General features: G+C 41.5%; 1 protein-coding gene across 1 annotated transcript in view; it reads left to right on the forward strand.

Annotated features, from left to right (window-relative positions):
• Wipf3 (WAS/WASL interacting protein family member 3) overlaps nucleotides 1-20,144 on the forward strand; it is a 134,141-nt gene that overhangs the window by 87,491 nt on the left and 26,506 nt on the right. The window lies entirely within an intron of this gene.

The following is a 20,144-nucleotide window of genomic DNA, read 5'->3' on the forward strand; positions in this document are numbered from 1 at the left end:
CATCACACCTCAGCTTACTTCTGCTCGCCTCTACAGTGGCTGGCATCCAGTTAAACAGATGTTACCATGTGTTCCAGGGAGGGTTTGCAAATATACTTATTTTATTAAAAATAGACAAGGAGTGTCATTAGTGAGAGTATGTTGTCTGAGTCACACTCAGGTGTACCCACGGGCGCCTTTGGCCATTTTCATGGCAAGATAGTTGTTTTTATTTTTAATTCATACTGTATTTTTCCCATTAAGAACAAGTCCTGTTTTAGTGAATTTTCTTTTAGGACTTTATATATTCAAGACTATGCTGTGTCCTGGAAGAGAGGGCTGAGATGTAACTTCTGCCTTAGGGATCCTACTGGAGACCCACACATGTTGAGATGGAAACATAACGTCTACCATGGGCAGCAGAATTGCTCCTAAGGGAGGACCTGTCAGGGAAATATCTTGATGAGTCACAGGACAGGAGGGCAGGAAGTTGAGGGCAAGAATGAAGCAACTATAGGGAAGGCTAATCTGTACCTCCTATGGGCAAGATGAATTTGCTTCATCGTAAGAGGTGAAAATAGTGAAGAAGAAAGTAAGACAGAGGTCATAAGATGGATTGAGATTAGTGACTAAAAGGATGCTAAACTCTGTGATGTTCCCCAGTGCTGGAATGGGCGCAGGCCAATGGAGGGGCAGTGGCAGCGGGCAGTGGGCAGTGGTGGGTTGTAGGTGAAGCCCGAGCTGGAAAGTTTTTCCTGCCAAGTGAGTTTCGTCCTAATTCTGTGGATGGCTGATCTAGATCTGAAGAGGAAAATTGGAATGCAACATAAAAGTTAAGCTCAAGAGGAAAGATTTGAAAGCAAGTGTTCCATTAGGAGGCCATTTAAAACTATGACATCCGACTTCCGTCACTTACCCACCTGCTCTCATTGCTGAGATCAGAGCTGTGGCCTAAGTGGCCTAGGTAAGAAGTCAAAGGAGTACGAACACAGAAAGTGGCGGAAGGCAGAAGGGACAGTAGGAATTAGAAATTATTTTAAAGGGAGAGTTGATAGAAGATGAAATTCACAAATTACACAGACAGAAACTTGTTGATTTTGAATGTGATTGGCTTAACGATAGTCCTTGGATCCATAGTACAAGAGGGGTAACAAGTACGATCGGTGGTATGGTGGAGTTGGTGCATTTGTTTTGGGTGTGATGCGATTAAAGTACTCATGGGATGACGGAGATGTTCAGCAGCCAATTGGAAATATAAGCCTGGAGCAGCAAACTCAGTATGTTCTGAAATGATCTATGTTACATAAATGTTGTCAAGGCCAAAGGTAGAGGAGCAGATTCTAGGTGTTTCTGATACCATATTCCTGAGCTTTTTGGCAGAGGCAATATATAGAAGGGGCTTCCTGCTTTGTCCCTGCCCCATAGGAGGTTATCAGCAAATATTTGTGTGATTGAAAGTAACATAAAGGCTGATCAAAAAAATACGTGTGTGCTTAGATTCAAACAGCAGTTTAAGGGCTGGGAGATAGCTCAGCAGTCTAAACTCCTGCCTGGCAAGCACAAGGACCAGGGTTTGATTCCTGATACTACATGACGTGCGGTCCCTGCAACCCTGGGCATACCTTGCCGGCCACCAAGTACACCTCTGTAATCCCAGCAGCACTGGGGAGGCTGAGGCACAAGGATCACTATGAGTCTGAGCTGTGTAGTGAGACCTTGTACCAAATACATAAATAAATAAATGAAATATTTTTTTAAAAAATATTTAAACAAAAAACAGTTTATTACAGTAAACTATATATTGTCATTAATCCTCCTATTATGGTTTGGGTATAGATATCTCCCCAGAGTCTCATGTAGTCATGGGGCAGGATTCTAGAGTTTGTGATTAATTCTTCATTCAATTCTGGGATTATGGGTGTGAGTGCTACACCTGCCCTGGGGCCAGTAGCCTGCATGCAATATAAAGTGAGGGAAAGAGGCTTGCTCCTGGCTGCTCCCTGCTTTTGCTGTGTTCCACCACAATGAACTGTTTCGTCTGCCCTGTGCCACCCTGCCTTGGAGCCAGCTGATTATAGACTGAAACCTCCACAAACTGTGAGCTAAATAAAACTTTTCTTCCTTAATTTTGGGATTGGGTATTTTGTCCCAGCAACAAGAGAAAAGTAACCAAGACACCCCTCAAAGGGTTCCCCCTTACTTCAAACACACTTATTCTATTGTTCTTGGCACTTTCTGAAGCAATTCTGTAAGTCCTCTGCAGTGTCTTTACACAGTGTGATCAAAAAGTACAGTGAATATTGCGGCTGAGTGCCGTGCAGCGGAAAGCAGCCTTACAAACACATTACAGTATTTCCAGATCTACCTTAGTCACCGGGTCTGGGACTTCTCGCTCTTCCCCAAAGTCAAAGTAATGATGAAAGGTTAACATCAGAACTGATACGGTATGTCATCCGGACAGCCACAACAGCACAACAAAGAGATAGTCTCAAAAAAGCACTTCCAAAACTGCTTCAGGGGGCCTGCCCATTAGCTCAGTTGTTTAAGCGCCTGCTCATGCAAATGCAGTCAGGTGCAGGATACCATGGTTGGTGGTTCGATCCCCACCTCCACCTGTATTGCCAGACCCACCTTTAAGGCAGCCTGAGTCAGAAAAGAAAAAAAAAAAAATGACTCCTAAAACTGCTTCAGCAAAGGGCCAGAGAGGTGGGAGGAAAGCGAGGGGTAATTTTTTTTTTTTTTTTTTGCGGAACCGGAGATCAAACTCAGGCCCTTGCGCTTGCCAGGGAAGCGCTTATTCCCCTGAGCCATCTCCCCGGCCCCCCCAGGGGTAATATTTTGATGGGGATTAATATTCTTTACTGTAATACTTTTTTTTTATCACTCATCATGTTTTTATTTTTTTTTATTTATTTTTTTTTTAAATTTTTTTATTTATTTATTTATTTGTGTGTGTGTGTGTGTGTGTGTGTGGCCAGCTCAGCCCACCAGGGGGCGGGGCTGGCCGGCATGTGGTGCTGGGGGATCGAACCGCGGTCCCTGTGCCTTGATAAGCTTGTTCCAAGTAGGTGCCCCAGACCACTGAGCCATCTCACCAGCCCCACTCATCATGTTTTTAAATCTCTCCTTGTAACCTCAGTTTGGCAATGCTAGAAAAGAGTTTGGGAAATGAGTTTGTACTTTTCTTGGAAATTATGACCTGGAGGTGCCTGATTGGCTGTTATTGACCTTTTGTTCATATGTATATGGATATACAAAATACTTTCTTAAGACAAAAAGTATAACTTCACAAAACAGGCATCAAAAACTATGTACAGAAATGGCGAAGGAGCAGGACTGCAGTCTTAAGCCTGCCTTCCTGCCTCCTTCCCATTTTCTCTCTGGTTTTGACCTGTTAGCATGATAGTTTGTGCTGCCTTCTGCTTGTCATTCATGTACCTGTTTTGGATATTGTTTGTTTATATGTAGTAGATATTTCCACACTAGAGATCAACACAGGGAGGCTGCCTTTGTAGAGAACTTTGGACCAAAATGCTGTGCTTAATAGCTAGGTCAAGAAAGTGCAATAATTCCTGGTGTTCAGCAGTCCCTGGGCTTACGTGGTAGCAATTGAGTGAGCTGACATTGTCCCTTGGGGTTGCTCTAGGAAGCGCATGCCATACGTACCTTGGAAGACTTCTGAGCCGTAAGTGTTTGCAATTGGAGCACCAAGTCTTTGTTGTTTGGAAAAGATCAGTGGGTGAAAAGAGCCACTAGAGTTTTTAAAAAGCATTTTATAGACAAGGTATATTTGAGCCAGACAGAGGCAAGGTACCTGCCTAAGCTGTGAAGGAGCTGATGGGTCTTGTGGATGATCTATCTGAAAGTATTTTGCAGTGACTCAGCCACTAAGTGACTAAAGGGCCTGGCTTGACCACTGAAATGGCAGGGGGGTGTCATCTGGCCACGAGTGCCCTAAGAATGGAATTCCTCCAATAGAAGGGAGACCCATTCTTCCCACAGTGCATTTGTATTAGCTGCTTGACCAGTTGAATCTCCTGGCCCATGCAACTTGTTCTGCAAAATCCTCGTACATGTACAAACCAGACTGTTAAACAATTAAACCAAAGTTCAAGATGAGGCTGGCGGGGGGAGGGGGGGATGACCTTCTTTTCTTTCGGGAATGTCTTCACATGGTTGTTTCAGATGATGAAACTTTCTCATAGTACAGACACTCTAGCAGGATGGAGCTTTCAGCAATAACGAACAGCCCACTGCAGCACGTGTGCCCTACGTTTGCCGCTACTGCTCTAGAGCCATGAACTGATAATGGGACAGGGAGATCCTGAGACAGCAGATCATGCCCTACATGGGGCAGGGTGGGAGGTCCCGGCCATTTATTAGGCTGAAGATCTGTTATTGTCATTATTCAGCAAATGATCAGAGATCAGAACCTAGCAAGCAGCCTAGTGGGCATTTCAAATCAATACATACCTGTGGTTAAAAATGGAGCGGTGCAGAAAGTCAGTGATGAAAGGGGCAGCAGGGGATGGGGGGTGTGGCTTGAGTGTATGAATGGTGTTTACTTTTATAGGGTTTTCTGGAGTAGAAGAACTGATGAGTTTGTTTGGATGTGTATTTCTGAAAAATATGCCAGCGTTATCAGATGTTTGTTTATTACATTGAAACGTCACCTGTTGACCCGTTGCTACGAGGGCTGAGGAGTGGGCACCTCCTCTGTCCACCTTCTTCCTCGCTTTTGGATTACTGTTTAACTTCCTTTTGTGGTCACTTTTGATCCTTAAATTATATGTGCAAGCTCTGTTGTTTGTGGTCAGTGTGGGATGATGCTTTGGCCCTCTGTTATGTAACGCAAGACCACTGGTGTTCCCAGAGCTTATTCCATCTCTTTTTGGCTTTGACTTGCCAAATTTCCTTAGCTGTTCTTTTTGTTTTTATTTTTCAATTGATCACTAAGACTGACTTTCTCTGAAAAGAGTAACAACTCAATGAATGCCAACACATGGGTAGATTTGCGTACCCAGTTGTACATGTCCAGCCCCTGCAAAGCCCCCCATGGCAGCCCTTTGTAGCCCCACCCTCCTTCTAGTTCTACACCCAGGCAGCCACTGATCTCCTTTTGATTTTCTCATTGTTATTCCACTACTGGGGGCTCCATAGTTTGTTTTAATCCACAACGGCTTTAATCCACTCACCCACTGAAGAACATTTAGGTTGTATCCAGGTTTGGGCAATTACAAATAAAACTGATAAAAGCATTCAGGTACTACATATATCTTTTATATGAATGTAAGTATTTCTCTCAGTTAAATACCTAGCAATGAGATTATTTGACTATATGTTGAATTTATATTCAATTTTATAAGAAAATTTCAAATTGTTCACCCTAAGAGCCATACTGCTTTCTAATCTCATGAGAGTTTTAGTTCTGCTACATTTTATGGTGTGCTTGTAATATTGTCAAGTTTTTGTTTTGGGGGAGGTTTAAAATTTTTTTCTTTTATTTATCTATTTATTTGTTACAGGGTCTCACTACACAGCTCAGACTTGTAGCGATCCTCCTGTCTCAGCCTCCCTGGTGCTGAGATTACAGGTGCACACCACCATGCCCAGTTTCAGTGGCCAGCTCTGAGCACCCAGGGGGAACTGGCAAGGCGTGGTGTACCAGGGATCGAACCTGGGTCCTTGTGATTGCCAGGCAGACACTTAGACTGCTGTGTTATTGCCTCAGCCCCAGGTCTTTGTTTTAGTCTTTTAGTCATTCTTATAGGAGGGCATATTATGCCATCATCATTTTGATTTGCATTTCACTTATTGCTAATGACATTAAACATCCGTCCCTTTTTTATTTACCTTCCATAGATCATTTTTGGTGATAATGCTTAAGTCTTTTGCTCTTTATTTAAACAGGGGTTTTGTTGTATTATTGCTGAGTTTTGAGAGTTCCTCTTACAGTAGTGCCTCCATTCATTTTTTTCTCATTAACTTTATTGAAAATCAGTAATAATTATATAGCAAATTAAAAATTATAGACAAATATTAAAATGGGAAAGGTATAAGATGTAGACAGAGTGAATTTTAGAAAAATATTTCTGAAATGAATGCATAACAAGAGATTAATAATACATCACATTGTAAAAAGTTATTTACAAACTTAAATGAATATAACAATAAAAATTGTCTAAAATAAACATGAAGAAGAAATAGTTTACAGATTAGTCAAATAATAGTTCTCTTTGTGCCAAAATCAAGAAACTTATATTCATGTAATTAAAACTCTCAAAGTAGAAGGGGGTAGGAAATAAATAGTTAAAGATTTTAAATTTCTAAATACAGTTAAAATTATAGCACATTTCCAAGAAAAATGAACCTCTTGCATAAGAAATATGAATAAAATCATACCAAGATACACAAAAATGAAATTGTCCAAAACTAATTATAAAGAAAAAAATCATTAAAGCATATACATAGAAAAAAATATTAGCTATGGAAGAACAAAATTAAATAGCATCTTATTCCACATGAGAAAAAAAAGAAAGCAAGTGGGTAAGAAACTAGACTAATTTATTCAAAGGACTGAAAAAAAATCTGTCTTTATTGAATTTTATACTTAGGAAACATACCTTTGAAAACTAAAAGTAAAATATTTTCCAGTTATACAAACTCAAAATGTTCTAATACCTCCAGACATAGCATATAGAAAATAACAAAGACCATGATCCAGAAGGCAAGAGAAGTTGCTGGATGGTCCTGGATAGAGAACAAAGAGCTCTCAAAAGGGTAGTTATGAAGGACTATGTAAAATATAATTATATTAGATGAACCCATTTAAAAGGTCATTGAAGATTTCCACAAAACAGTATCAATCTTATGTCAAGTTGTATACATATTTTCTCATATGTGTGTGTGTGTGTGTGTGTGTGTAAAAAAAAAAAGGAAAAACTAATATAAAGTCTATGGAAAATAGAAATATACTTTTAAAGTTTCTAATACTAAAAGAAAATATCATACAATGTCTTATAAGTAGATTGTAAGTCAAAGAAACAGTACAAATCATAAAACAATAATTAAAATTAGGGACTGGGGAGATATCTCAGTAGAATTAGCACTTGCCTGGCAAGCGCAAGAGCCTGAGTTCAATCCCTGGTTCGGCAAAAAAAAATTAAATTAAGTTAAACTAAACAATATTCAGAAAATTAAATATTAATTCAAAATTAAATTAAATATTTCAAAATAATATTCAAAAATTAAAATTAATTATGAGTCTAAGAAGCCAAAATGTAGTGTATCATATGTATGAATCTGTGATCAATTCAGAGTACTCACACAGTATTTGATTAGGTGAATATATACAAAAATATCAACTAAGAAAAGTTTTCATGACAGTAAAGCATTACTAAGAATAAAACAGCAAAAATACTGGAATGGCAAATATATGGCCAGCACTTCTAACAGTTTGGGGATAGGATATCGCACAAAGTTCTATGTCGTGGACTTGGACAGTGTCCATGACACTTACTGGTGGCCAGGTGTCACTTGTGGCACTGAGCTACTGCTATTTCCTGGATATCCACCCTTCAGAATGGACAGAATCATGACCCCTAGGGTGCAGGAGAAGTCCATTTGTAGAGTATTATGCTGATGGAAATATTTTGCTGCTGTATACAAAAGAATAATTGAAAGACTTCTTTTGTATACCTCTTTTTCTCCTGTGTTTATTGCTTGCCCTATTTGGTGGGTTCTTTCCATTCTCATTCATGGAGTTGTGGCCATTTTGATCCCTCTCTAGAATATCTTTTAGTAGTCTGTGTAGGGTTGGCTTTGTTGTCATGAAATTCTTTAGTTCTTTGTCATGGAAGTATTTCACTTCTCCATTAAACTCGAAAGAGAGTTTTGCAGGTTATGTCAATCTGGGTTGGAATTTGTTTTCTTGCAAGACTTGAAGTACTTTGCTCCATCCTCTTCTTGACATGATGGTTTGTGAAGAGGAATCTGCCATTAGTCTGATGGGTTTTCCTTTAAATGTGATCTGTTTCTTTTCTCTAGCAGCTTTTAGTATAATGTTCCTGTGCTGAATTTCTGGGATCTTGATTATTATATGTCTGGGTGTGGTTTTAATTGGGTTGATTTTGTTTGGAGTTCTATATGCTTTGGTTACCTGAATGTCAGATCGTTTTCCATGTTTGGGAAATTTTCTGCTATTAATTCTGCCCAAATTCTTTACATATCATTTGTATTGACTCCTTCTTTCTCATTGATGTCTGTTAGTCTTACGTTGTTCATCTTTGCATCATCTTGCAGATAGTGAATTATTTTTTCCTACATCCTAGTTGTTTTTAAGAGATCTTTTCTTACCTTTTCACTAGATGCAATGGTGTCTTCAAGGTCTGGAAGTCTGTTTTCACTTTCATGCAAACAGTTTTGCTACCTTGTGATTGAGGTTTTAATTTCCTGTATAGCACTTTGAATCTGCTTCATGCATTCTATTTCTTTCCTATATTGCTCATTCAAGGATTCTATCATTTTTCTATTCTCCTCTTTTTATCAGTTTCTTCTTTAGAAGCACTTAGTACTTCTTTCATTACAGTTATCATTTCTTTTTTTACTTCAGAAATTATTTCTGATGTGATTTCCTCTATACCTTTGTGCAGTTGTTTCTTTACTTCAGATGCTGTTATTTCAGAGGCTTCAGGTGTGTGATTTCCAATTTCTTCTATGCTATAGTCTCCTGCATTTGTTCCAAGTAGGCTTGGGGCCTGAGAATGCATTTTGTTTCTTCTCTTTGCCATTTTGTATAGCACTGTCTTCTGGCCTTTGGTGTAGAGTTTTGGTACCCTTATTACCTTAGCACCAGGTCTGGATCTACCAAGTTCAAACTCGTCCAGGTGGGTGTGGCTTGGGCCTGGCCGCTGTGCTCTGATTCTTCCTGCTGCAGCCCTTGAAAGTGAACCCACTGTGCCACTCTGGCAAGATGTTCTCACCTGGATCAGCTGGGTGAGTCTTGCCTCTAGCCTCTCTGCAGGGAGTTCTGCAGGATTCCACAGCAGGCCTGGCTGATGGAGGAAGTTGCACAGAAACACACACACACACACACACACACACACACCCATACATACATACATAGCCTGGGTGCTGGCTAGAATGAGGATCTGGCAAACCGACAGGCGGTCGCACTGACATATCAGGTCTGGGCACTGGCTAGAGTGAGGATCTGGAGGGCCCCGAGCGGTCATACTCCTACCTCCATTCATGAACTAAATTTTTTCCAAGATTCTGGAAGATATGACCACTGTCATGTTTGTCACCCGTTGCAGAGTTTGCAGATGGAAGCACAATTTTGTCAAAGCTTCTGTTTGAAAACCCAATTATTCATGAACAGAAGTTTTTGTGAACCAAGGTGTTACTGTGTATTTTAGACACAAGCCCATTGTGGAACATGCAATTTGAAACAATAATTTTCCGATCTGTAGCTTATCTTTTCATCATGTTCACCTTTTATTTCCGAAAAAAAACAACCTTTAAAAAATTTATAAAATATAATTTTGTAATCCTTTATTTTTTGAATCATGCTTCTTTTGAAAACTGGCCTAAGAACTTTTTTCCCTATTTCCTATTGTGTCTTTTATTCCACTCTTTATATTTAGTCTGGGTTTCTCATGTAAGAGAAACCATGTGATATTCAAGCTTGTGCGTCTGACTTATTTCACTTAACGTTATCATCTCAAAATGCATCCAGTTTCCTACAAATAACTCAAATTTGTGTTTCTTTTTTTAAATTTTTATTTATTTATTTAGTGTGTGTGTGTGTGTGTGTGTGTGTGTGTGTGTGTGACCAGCTCAGCCCACCAGGGGGCAGGGCTGGCTGGCATGTGGTGCTGGGGGATTGAACCGCGGTCCCTGTGCTTTGCTAAGCTTGTTCTAAGTAGGTGCTTTAGACCACTGAGCCATCTCACCAGCCCACAAATTTGTGTTTCTTTATGACCGAGTAGCACTCCATTGTATGAAAGTATCACATTTTCTTTGTGGAGTCATCTGTCAGTGAACATACAGTAGCTTCCAACATGTAGCTATTATGGGTTGTGCTGGTAGAAACACGGGTCTGCATGTAGCCCTGTAATATGGTGCCCTTGACTCTCAGAGGGGCAGGGGGTCAGGAGATGAAGAGCGGAGGAGAAAAAGAAGGGATAGGAAATTGAAAAACACAAAAGAGGAACTGGGATGTGTTATACATGCGTGCCAGCTTACTGCAAGGATTGTAGATATTGTGTAGTGCACACATGCACTAAAATTTAAAAAGAAAAAGTCGCGTATGTTTTCTTCTAAAGCACACTATCCTTTTATATTTTATATTTAGATCTGTGATCCATTTTGCACTCATTTCTGTGTAAAGGAGGAAGTTTAGGTTAAGTTTCCCTTTTTGCACAGGGGTGTCCAATTTTTCCAACATCATTTGTCAAAAAGTCTACCATTCTTCATTTCAATTGGCTTTGCACCTCTGTCAGAAATCCACTGACTGTGACTTTTTGCAGCTCTGGTTCCGGGCCCCTTCATCTGTCCCACTGATCTATGCGGCTACCCTTTTGGCAGCCCCATGCCACCTAGACCACCGTAGTTTAGAGTAAAGGGGAAATCAGGCTGTGTGAGCGTTCTAATCTCACTTTCTTCTGCAAAATTGTTTTGGCTAATCTAATTCTTTTACTTTGCCATATAAACTTTAGAATCAACATGCCTGTTTCTATTTAAATTTCTGTTGGTGTTTTCATTGCAAATGAATTAAATTTGTAGATCAGCCTGGAGAGAATTATCCTTTCCCGTGCTGGGCCCTCCAATTCACGGACACAGCATGTCTCTCGGGTCTTCTCCCTTTTGCCAGCATTCTGTGGTTGTCAGAATCTATTTCCTACATGTGCTTTGGTAGATCTGTGAATAAATATTTCTTTTGTACTTTTTGGATTTTGCATTTTTGTTTTTTAGTTGAAGTTTATTTCTCTGTTTTGGTGCCAAAGACCAAACCCAGAGCATCCAGCTTGCTAGGCAAGTATTCTATTACTGAGCTAAATCTCTAGCCTCTTCTTTTGTACTTGGAGCTATGGTAAAATTCTTTATTTCCTGTTGTTTATTGTTGGATATATAGAAATATGAGTGATTATTGTGGGTTAATGTTGTATTCTGTCACCTTGCTAACTCATTTATTAGTTCTAGGGGATTTCTACATAGAAAAAAGTTTTATTTTTTCCTTTTCCATCTGAACATTGTATATTTCTTCGTCTTACCTTATTGCTCTTGCTAGGATTCCCATTATGTTGTCAAGTAAGATTGATGTGAAGAAAGGAACATCCTCACTTTGTTCCTGATCACAGAGAGAAATACTCTACCATTAAGTATGATGTTAGCAATAGCATTTTTGTCAGTGCTCCGTGTCAAGTTGATGAGGTTCCTCTCCATTCCTAATCCACTGAGAGTTTTTATCATGAATGGATATCAGTGCTTTTTCTACATCAGTTGATGTGATTGCGTGGTTTTTCTTCTTTGTTACACTCAGATATGGGGAAGTTTATTGATTGATTTTCATATTTGAAACCAAATTTTCCTAAACCCCAGAACAAACCCCACTTAGCTACACTGTAGCATTCCTTTTCCAAACTGCTGGATTTTGTCAGCTCCTTCATAACTGAAGTTCATAACATGTGTCTTCTGTTGTTTGACCGTAGTCATGTTCCCTGCTTTGTCTCTAAACACTGAAAATTCCTGAAGAACAGTATTTCGGGCTTATAAATTATAAATACTGTTTTATGGAAGGAAGTGAGATTGTATAATTGCATTTTTTCTCCTTGAGACCAGCACACCCTGGACAGTATGAGCACATGGTAACTCCTTTCTGACTCCTGAGTTGCTCATTGCTGATGTCTTTTGTGGACAGTTATCCTTTTTGCCTGGAGGGTCAGATTCCCCTTGTTTACACTAGGGTAAAGAAAAGAAACGTACTCTTTTTTCTTTTGATATCTGACATCACCTAGCTTTTTATACATTCTCTTGATTGGAATTTGTCCAGTTCTTTTCTTATTTGAACTGGCTGCTTTCTAGGCCTGCTACATTGCTATCATCTGGGATTTTTTTTTTCTTTTGGGTTTGGTTTCTGGATTCCTGGATTTATTCCAGAAAATACAAGTTTTACAACAGGAAAAGGTGGGAGTCTATCGGAAATTATTAGAGGGAGGTGATATTAATAACTAACATTTATTGGGCAATTATGAGGCACCAAGTGCTCATTATGTGGATTACCTCATGTAGCCCACACTACCACTTACACAGGGGTTATTCACTTCCCAACTTTACAGATGAACCTAAAGTGTGTGTGTGTGTGTGTGTGTGTGTGTGTGTGTGTGTGTTACTGAGAATCTAACCCAGGACCTCCTTCCTGAGTGACCTCCCTAGCCCATCTTTAAATTTATATTTGAGGCAGGGTCTCACTAGGTTGCCTTGGCTGGACTCAAACTTGAGCCACCACTTCTGGCTTACAGCCCATAATATATCTAGTGTGAGGAAGAGCTGTCTCCCACCAATGAAAGCTAATGGGCCTATCTGGGGGGTTTTCACCCACCAAGAACCCTTGGCCATGGGAAGACTGGACACAGACAGTTCCCTAAGTGATAACTCAATGAGAACAGGATGAAAAAACTGAAGAAGCAAGCCCTGAACTCACTCTCTGCACACACCAGACTGTCTTTGTACCCATCCACCAGAGAGATGTTGGGAGACAACTAGCACCAAAAAGCAGTGGTTCCAGAAAGGACAAAAAAGTGGAGAGCGTGGACTACAGAAATGCTGAGTGAGGTATGAGGAGCCCCTGAGGACCAAGGCAGAGTGCTTTGGATGTCTACCAATCAGGGAGGAGAAGTCTTGCTCTGCACTGAACGGGCCAACCCTGAGGGAAAGCCAAGGATGCTGACAGAACTGTGCAGCCCCTATGCTGGGCAGCCTGGGCCTGCTGAGCCAGGAGCCTGCCTAGAGAGGTTTGGACACAGATTCTGGGATGGAAAAGAATCCCATCAGTGGTGCTCTCCTTGAACAAAGCTACGAGTTGCTCCTCTAGGATCCAATCCAAGTCCAGACTCAGGGACTTACCACACAAAGGACCTAGAAAAGTGACTATGTGACATGAAAGTTTAAAACCACTTGTATTTTTATTATCTCTGAATGGCACAATACTGTGTTTTGGAAGTATCTGGAACTTGCTGGAAATTTTGAAATTTACCTTTCTTGGTTAGTTTTTGTCTCCTTTATAAGTGAGTCATAGTCATAACACCTATTATTTCAGAACTAACAGGGCTGAGAACCCTGTTTTTACCCCACAGCAAGCAAGGAGGCAAGGATAGAGAATTAGGAGCCCAACTCTGGAAAGGACGTGAACCAGTAAGGCTGGTGCAGAAGAGGCTCAGTGTTACCTGACCAGGGAGTTCCAGGTACAGCTAGTTTACAGTTGAGGGTATCAGCCTCACAGAGTAGGGTTACTCTCCACAGTTTCCATTTTACATGCCCCATCCTCCTCTGCCAAGGTGGCCGCTGGCTCACATTTAAGACCTTCACAGGCTGTTCTTAGAGTCCATCACTCAGCCTTGGTCAGCATTCTGAGGCCCGGCAGAAGCCCAGCACTTAGAAGGTCTGCCCATGCCCCACCCTATCTCCCAGCCCTTCCTTTTCCTTGGATCCCCTTTCCCTGCCCCTTCCTCCTACTTGGGCTCTCACGTTCCTTGTGCAGCAGCATTTATGTTGAGCCCAGGCCAGAGGGCAGTTGTCCATCTTCACCCGCCCAAGTGCAGGCCTGCCTTTTATTTTCTGGGTGACACCATTGCAGAAGAGGCTGTCTTGCTCAGTGGTTAGGACAGCCACGCACGCCTGGGTTACCGCACTTCCAGGCAGTGAAGTCAGCTTCACTGTGCTTCATCTATGAACTAGCCATAATCTCATGACCAGTACCCACATAATGGGGTCATTCACAGGTCCTTGAAATGGGTCAATCTACTTTGTACTTATAACAATTCCTCGCACACACAAATGCCTTCCCAGCATAGCACTTTTTGTTATTTCTTCTGTTGTCATCGTCACCCTTTGCATTTTGCATCCCACTTGCTGGTTTCCTTACCCAGACTCCAAAGTTACCACTGTATGTACTCCAGAGTAAAGAGAAGGAGAGGAAGCCACTGCAGGTAGGTATTCTTTTTTTTTTTTTTTTGTGGAACCAGGGATTGAATTCAGGTCCTTGCATTTGCCAGGGAAGCGCTTATTCCACTGAGCCATCTCCCCGGCCCCATTGTAAGTATTCTTAAAGCTGCAAGCCTGGATGACTTTTTTTTTTCTTTTTGGCAGAACTGGGGATTGAACTCAGGCCCTTGCCCTTACCAGGCAAGCACTTATTCTACTGAGCTATCTCTCCAGCCCCTGCAAGCCTGGATGAATGTGGAAGGCCTTTACCAGAAATGAGAATGCTAAGAGGTTAAACTGAGGACAGTGGTGCTGCTTTATTTGTTAGAAAATTGACAGAAAAGAGGCTAATATTTCTTTTTTGCAGTATGTTTTGTCTAACAGAAAGATGAAATCTCACGAGTTTTTGAGACAACTGTTTAGACTGCATTATTTATTAGCTATCCTTGTGCCATGCCTTCGATGCCTAGTACTGGCATCTTCTTTCAGGTTCATGAGATTAAGATTCTAATTTTGGAGAGCAGCTATGAGACTCAAATCCAGAAAATAAGTTACAAGAAAACACACACACACACACACACATATATATACATATACATATATATAATATATATATATATATATATATATATAGAGAGAGAGAGAGAGAGAGAGAGAGAGAGAGAAACAATATAGGAACACCTACAGTCTCACATGCGTACATGTGCTCTCTGAGAACAAGGCCCTAGTAGTCTTGCTCTTGTTGCAGCCCTGACACACAGCTCAACACAATGCAGTCAAATCTGAAAAGTTCTTGTTGTCAGTTCTACATTAACAATAGTGGTTTTCTCTACAGGTTTCTATTTACCAACCTTCCAATTCTCCTCTTTCCAGCAGCTTTCTCGAACTACTAACAAATTCACTTTATTAGTTAAAATAACCATCGTGTACACATAACATTGTGATTTGCCCAGCACACCACCTATGTTTAATGCCCTTCTGCACCTGTGGCTTGGGAGTGGTTCCGTCTATGAAAGCTGCCTCTGCCAACCTTGTTGGTACATGTCTCAAATCCCTCTTTCTCCACATTTCTTCACTTCTACTATTCTCATCCCCAACATTTATTCTCCTTCTTTTCTAATTATCCCCTACTGATGGGACTTGGATTCACATTGGAATTAAAATTCTCATGATTGATAACAATAACTACTGCCATTTACAGCAGAAGTGTAGTCCATAGGCAGGGAGGGATTGCCACACAGGGGGACTGCTTGTAACACAGGCTTGGGTAGAAAATGCTAGCAGTTATAAGGGAATGCAGCGGAGCAAGCGGAAATGCTCAGCCAGTGCGTACTATTAATGACACTGAATGTTTTATTCTGAATAAGATGGACAGCCACTGCAGGTTACGAGGAGAGTGACATGATCCGGGTAGCAGGTGCTTTGCTGAGGATCCGGATGTTGCTCTAGGAACACAAATGGACGGGGCTCTTCATCTGGCCTTCCAGGATCCCAAGGCCCTTGGAAGACTGCCAAAAGCCCAGTGTGAAAAGAGAGAGGAGATGAGTGAGCCTGAGCCAAGGCCTGGAGCTGAGCACCAGTGTGAGCGACAGAATGCTGGGCTGCTCACTAGAGGCAGTCGGAGGGGTCTGAGCTGGGCTCGGAATGTGCTGAGGAGCCAGCGAGGGAGGGACAGAGGGGAAGGAGGCAACAAGTGGCACCTCGGCTCCTAGCGAGCTCAGCCTGCTGCTGCATGGAGGAGGGCAAGACAGGAGCGGAACAAGTGGCCGATGAGAGATGGCTCAGTAGAATAAGCACTTGCCTGGCAAGTGCAAGGGCCTGAGTTCAATTCCCTAAGCAAAAGAAAAAAAAAAAATGCTAACACTCACATGATCTGCATTTAGCCAGCATTACGGAATGGGCTGTGGTGGAACATGCCTTCATTCAAGTACTTGGGAAACTGAGGCAGGAGGGTCAGGAATTCAAGGCCAGCCTGGACAATATCTTGAGACCCTGTCTCAAAAATGAAGACCTGTATGAGAGGTTCAAATTCCAGAAAAATCGCTCAGGAAAAAGCCACAGGATGTTGTGATGGGCTGGTTCTTGGGAGGCAGGGGAGGGCCTCGGTGGCCTCTGGATCCTTGGCTGCAGAGCGCTTGCCCCATCTAGGGATCAAAGTTGTCTTGGTGGGCAAGCTTAATGGACATCCTTTTCATGAGTGTAAAGAGCCAGGATCACCTACAGCCCACAAATCCTCCTGCAAAAGCGGCTAATTCAGCTTCACCTCCAGATGGCAGACAGCAAAGTACAAGTCTGTGCTCAGAGTGTGGCCAGCTTGGTTAAAAACATTCAGCTGCAGGAAAGGAGGTCAGAGGGGACAGTCTATTGGCTCATGGATTTGAGTTATGATTTAAATTCCTAAAAATGAGACAAAACTGTTAGATCACAGCATGCCTCGTTCTTGAACAGTCTGACTTACGCATATTTAGGGCGCAGGAACATTGTGTCAGGTCCAACGAGGGAGAGTTCGTATTATTCTGAAAATATCTCAGTCCATTTTGAATCCTAAGCTCCCTGTGTTCTATAAAACTATGGTAGATGGGGAAGAACTACAGTGCACTCCGGGCTGTCCTTGTGACCCAGACTTGGGAAGGAACCCCAAGTATCGGGGCTGCTGATACCTGTCCATCCCAAGGCTGAGGAGGCCAAGGCAGGCTGAGGGCTGTCGTGAGCGTACTCCAGTGCCTGGGCACCTGGGCCCTCACCTGCGGTTTAGCAGCCTCAACAATTTGGGAAGTTGAAACTATATTGAAATGATTGAAACTGTATTAGATCATCTTTAAGAGAAGTTACCTGCTTGAGTTGCGTCAACTGGCAAGATTGTCATCAGTGTCGTCCTCAGAAACCCTTATCAGATAGATGCAGGAAAAGCATATGGTGCCAAGGTGACAAGTAGCAGAGAACACGGATCTCAAAGTTCTACTCTGGGCTGAACTCTCAGGCCTTCCCGCGAACAATATTGTACCAAGGTTGACTCACAGTTTGGCACGGCTAATGAATGTGCTGAAGCTTTTATGATGCATCACGATAAGAAGAAGACAGGCACTTCACCAATTTTTAGCACTAACCTTGGCTCTGTTAGTGCTGTCATTTGATTTTTTTATGCGTCATCCCACTGGCTCACTTCAGTTTTTCAGCCTTTTCACCCAAGGGGATAAGCTAATATGTATATCTCTTCCACTGCCGCACATTATTTTAGGATCCTGGGCTCCTCCTTTTGAAGCTTTTTGTAGGCAAATTGAGTAAACCAGAGCTTTGTGCACAATCCAACAGATTTTCACATTCAATACTCTTGCTCCGTAAAGTGTCTTTGTTTTTATTTTATTTTATTGTGTGTGTGTGTGTGTGTGTGTGTGTGTGTGTATGTGTTTGTATTTTGGTTTTGGTGTGTGAATTTGCTATGGAAAAAAATGTCCAGGAATGGTTTTCTCTTTCTTATGTTTTTAGTAGAGTTGTCAATGCTCTGGCTTTGCATAGAACAAAACAGTCAGTGAACATTTAGGAATCTTCTCCCCTGCCTTTGTGTCCCGTAACCACAGTAACAAGAATTCTGAGGGTTTAGAGGATTTTTCAAAAAGAAAATTACAGTTGAATTGTTGATAAATATTGCAGATGGAGGAGAAACGACTGCTTTGAGTAACAATCTTCAATGCGAGAATGAAAATGTCTTTTTGTATAAAACCCATGAAGCCTAAATATATTCGGGCGCTTAAGCCACATAGTTACCAATTCCTCCCTGTCTCTTGGGAGAAAAAAGGGTGGAAAGACATCATATTATGCCAGGTGAAGGAGAGCCCTCTAGTGGAAAATCACCAGGGTAGATACTGGGCAGGAAAGAAATAAAAGAAATAAAAGAAAAACAATGTTAAATTTAGCACCAAGATAAACTACATGGTGTAGACATGATGTGAATTGTTGTGTCCTCCTGTTGGTGTGGAAGTTATTTATTAAGAAACTTAGCCTCAACTTATCTGCCATGTAATATTGTCAGGAACATACAGACGCATGTGCTAAGGAGGTACTAAAATTAAAATCATTATTTGATTTTTTTTTTTTTTTTTTTTTTTTTTGGCGGAGCCAGGGATTGAACTCAGGCCCTTGCACTTGCCAGGGAAGCGCTTATTCCACTGAGCCATCTCCCTGGCCCCTAAAATCATTATTTGAGTGCCATATTTTTTCATAACTCCATGTGAAATACCGGGCAGAGTGGCAGGGCCAGGGAGTGGGAGACACATTTTGGTAATAAACAGGAAATTGGGTCTGAATCACCCTCTCCTGGGGTGTAGCGAGGGGTAGGACCTTCTCATCATTCCAAGTGCTTCCAACAGAAGAACGCACCGTGTGCCCATAAGTCACTGTTGTTTGTCTCTCTAAGGAAAACTTTACAAAGCACTTCATCTCCTGTATCTCTGGCTGTAATGCACACCTGAGATTGTAAAGTCATGTATACAAAAAAAGTTCTATGCTCTTTAGGCTAGGATTGTGTTTCCATTGGTCCCTTATTTTAGTCTTTATAAGTAAAATGGGAAAAAACTTGAAACATCTTAAACTTTGCAGTTTAAAATGACTTCTATTAATGGTTTATGTAGAGTATCTAAAAATGTTATGTGGGAAATACCGTGTTTTATGTGTTCAATTAGATATGTATTCCATATATCTCTATGTTGCCAATGAATTAGAATTAGGACCTCTTGCTCTCGGTTATCTCATTGGCCCTCATCCAGGAGCCCCTCTCTAGGGCTCAAAAACCATGTATCCAAGCAACAAGAACCAAATCCTGTATAAGATTCACAACCCAAGCTGTGGAGTCAGCCAGTGAAAATGCAGGCTCAGCACATTTTGGCTCAAACCACAGTGGCCTTTGGTTCTAATCCGTGATACTACAGAGTTTATGAGTTTCTAGTCAGCAAGCGTGCTTTGTCTTTTCTAAACAGAAAATGGCTGTAGCAAGGATCTGTAAACCTCGGTTATGCTCCAGGGACCCTCAGGTCTCACATCTTCTGTGAAGCTTACTCAGCCTGACTCCTGCAGTTCTTTCTGAGCCCTCCGTGGTCTTGGTCTCTGTGGGACATGGTAGACACTCAGTCATATGCTGATTGCAGGTGGCCAAATTCTGTGCAGTGTGTGCCCGTGTCCTGGACACATGTGTATGCCCTGTGAGCAAGAACAGTGCCTTATGGCCCATGGATCCAGCTCCTTCATTCACTTACCCAGTCGTCCAGTGAATACTTAATGTGCCTGTCTTGGGCCAGGTCCTCTCCTACTGCTCAGGGATGTGTTAGACAGAACAAACAGGATCGTGTTCTGATAGGCAGGCCATAGAAGTGATGAACATTAAACTCATGACCACAAATGCAAAATTTTGTAAAATAGGAGATCTACAAACCAGTATCTCATGATAAATATGACAGAAAAAAATACGGTCCACTGAGAACAATGTTTGGCATTATTTAAATTTGAGGTCAGAAAAGACATCTGATATAGTAATGTTTGAACTGAAATCCAAGACAAATGGTATTCCCTAAATAGGAGAGACTAATGGATATTTCTTACTTTAAGAACTATTTGATCATCTCTAGAACTGTGTAAGATAAACCTCTCAGGAGCAGGCTCGTCCTTCCCTACTGGCCAACCTCCCATTCATTTCTTCTGGTATCCTTTGGTTCTGATAGCCATGGACACCCCTGCTGCATGTCAGCTCAAGCTACAGTGGAAGTGAAGCAGCTAAATCTCAGGGTTACTTGCAGACTTAGGACAAAATACGCTTTTGCTAATGTATTTATGAAGTATCCCAGCATTCTGTAGGACACACATCCTGTGGATGGTATATGCCCTTGCTTACTTATGCTGCATAGTGAAAAGCACATGGCCTTTGGAATTCAGCCCCTTTGAAGTGGAAAACCAGCCCTAGGATTTTTTTTTTT

This window comes from Octodon degus, unplaced genomic scaffold (genome assembly GCF_000260255.1).
Source record: "Octodon degus isolate 3935 unplaced genomic scaffold, OctDeg1.0 scaffold00015, whole genome shotgun sequence".
Lineage (NCBI taxonomy): Eukaryota > Metazoa > Chordata > Mammalia > Rodentia > Octodontidae > Octodon > Octodon degus.